Source organism: Mus musculus, chromosome 4 (genome assembly GCF_000001635.26).
Source record: "Mus musculus strain C57BL/6J chromosome 4, GRCm38.p6 C57BL/6J".
Lineage (NCBI taxonomy): Eukaryota > Metazoa > Chordata > Mammalia > Rodentia > Muridae > Mus > Mus musculus.
In genome coordinates, this window is record NC_000070.6 from 99,990,332 (window position 1) to 99,996,719 (window position 6,388).

Here is a 6,388-nt window from a genome sequence, read left to right on the forward strand (position 1 = left end):
GACAATAAGACTTCTATCAAGAGAATAGAGGTTGGGCTCCGGCAAAGAATGAAAGAAGAGAAGGAGGGGAGAGAGACACGGAGGGGTGGCAGAGGGAGGTAGGTCAGTAATAACTAACAAGACATTGCATCATTCCTGTAAAAATTAGGGGTCACATTGCAGAAGAGTTCTTTCTATTGCTTACAGAATCAAGTTAGTTTTTCTTTAAGGAGTTACCAGAGCAGGTCAAAGTTCTAAAGCATTCTTTGAAACCAGTTCATGGGGTGAAACCCAGAATGGAATGAGACAGGTAAGTGGCCTCATACCTCACATTTCAGGCTTGGTCTTCTCGGTTCCCAGCACCAGAATGAGATGCTGATGTGTCATCATATGAAAGAGTGAGGCCGGCGTTTGCTGAAGAGCCTCTTGCTGGCCACCTGCCTGCCTGCCCACTGCCCTGGGTTTGGCTTTCATCTGATTGCAAAAGCTCCACCTAGCTCCATTAAGTTGGACTGGAGAGTGTGGGCTAATAACTGCTTTCCACAGCTCCACAAGGCACTGCCGCTCTCCAGCTGACAGGAAAGCCCACCAGAGGAGTTTCTCTAGAGGTGTTTGAGAAAAATCTCTCGTCTCCACTGCCTTCTGACTCCTACTAGGCCAGAGGAAGAGAAGGAAGCCTTGAGAGTCCCACAGTGCTGATGAAGAAGTCCAGTTTTCCTACTTCACCTACACTCGAGCCACGAGAACTTTGTGTATAGGACTAACCGTTGTAATATAGAAAAATATCCCCAAATCTAATGATTTTAAGCACATTCATGATTTCATTGGGTTCACATAACTTACTGGGCCAGGAAGTCAGACAGGGCACAGTGAAGATAGATAGTTTTTGCCTCAGAGTCTGCAAAGGCACTTGGGAGACCTGGAGTAACTGAGAGGCCTAAATAGGCTGGATCTTCACCCTCTTCCTGGTATTCAGTCACAGACAGCTCAGTTGGGACTATGAAATCCTGTGTCTAGATGCTCCATGCTACTGGAGGGAGCAGGTTGAAATCCTATAGAATGGATTTGAACAGAACCAGTTGGTTCTGCCAAGTCCTTCAGCCCAGCCCATGTTGAGTGGTTGCATCTTACGTTGAGAGATTCCCAAGAGGGATTCCCAAGGACATACTGGGGGGAGATGTGTTTGATGAAGGTCACTGTGGCCATCTTTGGAAAGTTTCACAATTTTTTGTTTGTTTGTTTGTTTTGTTTTTCGAGACAGGGTTTCTCTGGGTATCCCTGGCTGTACTGGAACTCACTCTGTAGACCAGGCTGGTCTTGAACTCAGAAATCCACCTGCCTCTACCTCCCCAGTGCTGGGTTTAAAGGCATGTGCCACCATTGCCTGGCAAGTTTCACATTCTTAAATTATACCTCCCCACTAGCAAAGACCATTCTGGGCTGTGTGGGTATGTGAATGAATGGAATTTAGAAATTATTCTTCCTGAGACTATCCATTCATCATTCATGTATGTATGGCCATGTGCTATAGCATGCCTGTAACAGACAGAGCCGATCAATTGCAACACTACTTCTGCTAAGCTCAAGTTGTACTCTAGAAGCCTCAATCTGAGATGCTGGACCAAAAAGTTGAATTTGAGTTTAGTGGAGGTATGAATAAAAAAAAATTGCTGAGCTGGGGATGTAGCTTAGTTAATAGAATGCTTACCCGGCATGAACAAAGCCCCTAGGCTCAGCCCCCAGGCCTGCACAAGCAGGTGTGGTCCCCTACCTGACACCAATATTTCTGGGACTCTAATAGCACCTCTGAAAGCATAAGCACAGAAACACGTGCACTCTCATTAAGCCTCATAACCATGCTGTGAAATAAATGCTTAATGGCCTGTAGCCTTCACATTTGTCCACAACTCTATTTCCATTAATATTAATGATTTTTAACCTTAATTTAAGGCCTATGTGATGTAATTCTGAACCTGTTAGAAGGTAAAAGATACAGGCATAGGCAAGGACTTTTAGAATTATTTTTAGGATTTTTTTAAGAATTTATTTTTTAAAGTGTGTGTGTGTGTGTGTGTGTGTGTGTGTGTGTGTGTGTGTGTGCACGCGCACGCTTGTGTGTCCATCCCTTGGAGACCAGAGAAGCCAGATTCTCCAAGGCTAGAGTCACAAGTGGTTGGGAGCCCACTGAGTCATGAAGTCCTGGTTCCCCAGAGGAACAGTGCACAGCCTCAGTGCCAAACCACCTTTCTTGCCCCTCGGCAGGACTTAGAGACCAGTCACTCAGGAAACAAGGCAAACAATTAGCAGACATTAAATTTAAAAGCTTCGTAGCCTGGAGAAATGACCCAGGGAGTGGTTAAAGGCATTTGCCACAAAGCCTGAGTTCAATCCATAGACCCACATAACGATAAAAGAAGAAAATGACTCCAGGAAGCTGTCCTCTGGCCATCACGTGTGCACCATGGTACATGTGCATAAATAACAAATAAAATTTAAAAAATAAAAACTTCATCGCTTGCTTTTCATCTAACAGGATTAATATCTAGACTATACAAAGAACTCGAAAACTAAACAAGAAATAGGCTGACAAGATGAACAGGCATTTCTCAAAAGATGAAATACACATGGGCAATAAACATGAAAATGTTAATACATTTATTGCTTATTACTTATTTATATGTTCATGTTTATTAGTCATCAGATCAATGCAAATCAAAACTACACTAATATTCTCTCTCAGCCCAGCTGGAATGGTGGTTGTGTAAGAAGACAAAAGACATCAAATGTCGGCAAGGGAGTGAACAAGAGGGGACCCCTTTCTTACTGCCGATGATGGGGTGTACACTAGTCCAGCACAGAAGAAGTCAGTCTGGAGGGTTCTCAAAAACATAAAAAAGAAAGTGGCTCTTCCTGTCTGGGAGCATGGCAGCATGCAGGCAGACAGGATGCTGGAGAGGTAGCTGAGAGTTCTACATCAGGATCTGCAGGCAGCAGGAAGAGAGAGACACTGGGCAAGGCTTGAAAACCCTACAGCCCTTCTCCAGTGACTTCCTGCAACAAGGCCACACCTGGTGACCAAGCATTCAGATCTATAAGCCTATGGAGGACATTCTTATTCAAGCTACCACACCAAACAGATAATCTTGTCTCTGAAGTAAATAAGCTAAGCCAGTCAATTTATTTTAGAAGGATAAATAGCATATGTTTTTCTCTCAGTGGTTCCCAGGTTTTGGATAGATACATAAAGCCTGTATGTATGTATGTATGTATGTATGTATGTATGTATGTAAGACATGAAAGTGTAAGTTGTAGAGCTGCGGGAAGCAGGTCTGGTGCAAGAATGACGTTGAAGTGTGTCCAAGCCTGGAAACCATTATCCTGAGATCCGCAGGAATAGGACCACGCCATGCCTCGCCCTGGGCCTGTGTAGCCTAGAGCACGTGGTCTTGTGTCTCCCCACCCCCCACCGGACGTAGCCAGCTTAAACTTCCTTTCCCCTTATGAGGTCACTTCTATCAAGCACTTGGAATTCCTCCTTATGTTAATGAGGCACCCACAGCACCCTGGCCCTGGCCAAGGATGTACACTTACCCTGATAGCCTCCAAAGGTTCAAATGGCCTTTGTTGCCTCCATTTAAATGAGTTGTCTAATGGAAGATGTCTCCTGAGAGTGTGTTCTTGCTGTGTTCACTACCGATTGAGCTCACTCAGAGCCCCCTCTTCTCCTTCTCAACTCCTTCTCCCCTTCCCAACTCAGGATCCACTGGTTGTGATCCCTAGAGGTGGGGAAGCAGAGCCCAAATGGCAACAGGTGGAGGGTTTAGGGCAACAAGGGGCTGAGAGGGGGAGAGACAGGAATAGGAGGGGAGCATGCGTAATACACTTGTATAAAAATAAAGATGAGGATGGTGACTTTTAGGAACCTTCCAGTCACTGTATCCTAACTTCTTACAACCTTGAGAGTGAATACCATTAGCCCATGGTACAGAGGAGACAATAAAGGCCTTGAGTAGATTACAGGAACAAATCAAATATTTCCACTGCATGGTAGAAGTGCAAAACTCTCCTTTCTAGAGAGCTTCATTCCTTCGTTTGGGAAATAAGATTTTATTCAGAGTCAGCCTCTCTGCAATGCATTCCATGACCCATTAGACTAAAGCTGGCCTTACATAATAATATACTGAGCTTTAAAAAACTCTTCTTGGAAATTAGTCTGAACAGGTTAGAGGGTGCGCCAGAAAATCGGACAGCTTCTGAGACAGGCAGAAGCACAGAGCCGCTGAGGCAGCACCCTTGGCGGGCCGCAGACAGCCGGCCACCGTCCGGACCAGAGGACAGGTGTCCGCCTGGCTTGGGAGGTGGCCTCAGCCTCAGCAGCAGCGGTCGCCATCTTGATTCCGGGACTCCCTGGAACTTAGGAATTTAGTCTGCACAGGTGAGAGTCTGCACCACAGAAACTGACAGCTTCTGGGAACTGCCAAAGCAACACAGCTTCTGAGAAAGGCCCTGTTTTGGGCCTTCTTCTTCGGCCAGGAGGAGGTCCAAAAACAAGATATCTGCGCACCTTCCCTGTAAGAGAGCTTGCCAGCAGAGAATGCTCTGAGCACTGAAACTCAGAGGAGAGAATCTGTCTCCCAGGTCTGCTGATAGACGGTAACAGAATCACCAGAAGAACAATCTCTAAACAGAGTCAACTATAACTACTAACTCCAGAGATTACTAGATGGCGAAAGGTAAACGTAGGAATCTTACTAACAGGAACCAAGACCACTCACCATCATCAGAACCCAGCACTCCCACTTCGTCCAGTCCAGGACACCCCAACACACCTGAAAACCTAGACATAGATTTAAAAGCATATCTCATGATGATGGTAGAGGACATCAAGAAGGACTTTAATAAATCACTTAAAGAAATACAGGAGAACACTGCTAAAGAGTTACAAGTCCTTAGAGAAAAACAGGAAAACACAATCAAACAGGTAGAAGTCCTTACAGAAAAAGAGGAAAAAACATACAAACAGGTGATGGAAATGAACAAAACCATACTAGACCTAAAAAGGGAAGTAGACACAATAAGGAAAACTCAAAGTGAGGCAACACTGGAGATAGAAAACCTAGGAAAGAAATCTGGAACCATAGATTTGAGCATCAGCAACAGAATACAAGAGATGGAAGAGAGAATCTCAGGTGCAGAAGATTCCATAGAGAACATTGGCACAACAATCAAAGAAAATGGAAAATGCAAAAAGATCCTAACTCAAAATATCCAGGAAATCCAGGACACAATGAGAAGACCAAACCTACGGATAATAGGAGTGGATGAGAATGAAGATTTTCAACTCAAAGGACCAGCAAACATCTTCAACAAAATTATTGAAGAAAACTTCCCAAATCTAAAGAAAGAGATGCCTATGAACATACAAGAAGCCTACAGAACTCCAAATAGACTGGACCAGAAAAGAAATTCCTCCCGACACATAATAATCAGAACAACAAATGCACTGAATAAGGATAGAATACTAAAAGCAGTAAGGGAAAAAGGTCAAGTAACATATAAAGGCAAGCCTATCAGAATTACACCAGATTTTTCACCAGAGACTATGAAAGCCAGAAGAGCCTGGACAGATGTTATACAGACACTAAGAGAACACAAATGCCAGCCCAGGCTACTATACCCAGCCAAACTCTCAATTACCATAGATGGAGAAACCAAAGTATTCCACGACAAAACCAAATTCACACATTATCTCTCCACGAATCCAGCCCTTCAAAGGATAATAACAGAAAAAAACCAATACAAGAACGGGAACAACGCCCTAGAAAAAACAGGAAGGTAATCCCTCAACAAACCTAAAAGAAGACAGCCACAAGAACAGAATGCCAACTTTAACAACAAAAATAACAGGAAGCAACAATTACTTTTCCTTAATATCTCTTAACATCAATGGTCTCAACTCCCCAATAAAAAGACATAGACTAATAAACTGGCTACACAAACAAGACCCAACATTTTGCTGCTTACAGGAAACACATCTCAGAGAAAAAGATAGACACTACCTCAGAATGAAAGGCTGGAAAACAATTTTCCAAGCAAATGGTATGAAGAAACAAGCTGGAGTAGCCATCCTAATATCTGATAAGATTGACTTCCAACCCAAAGTCATCAAAAAAGACAAGGAGGGGGACTTTGTTCTCATCAAAGGTAAAATCCTCCAAGAGGAACTCTCAATTCTGAATATCTATGCTCCAAATACAAGGGCAGCCACATTCATTAAAGAAATTTTAGTAAAGCTCAAAGCACACATTGCACCTCACACAATAATAGTGGGAGACTTCACCACACCACTTTCACCAATGGACAGATCATGGAAACAGAAACTAAACAGGGACACATTGAAACTAACAGA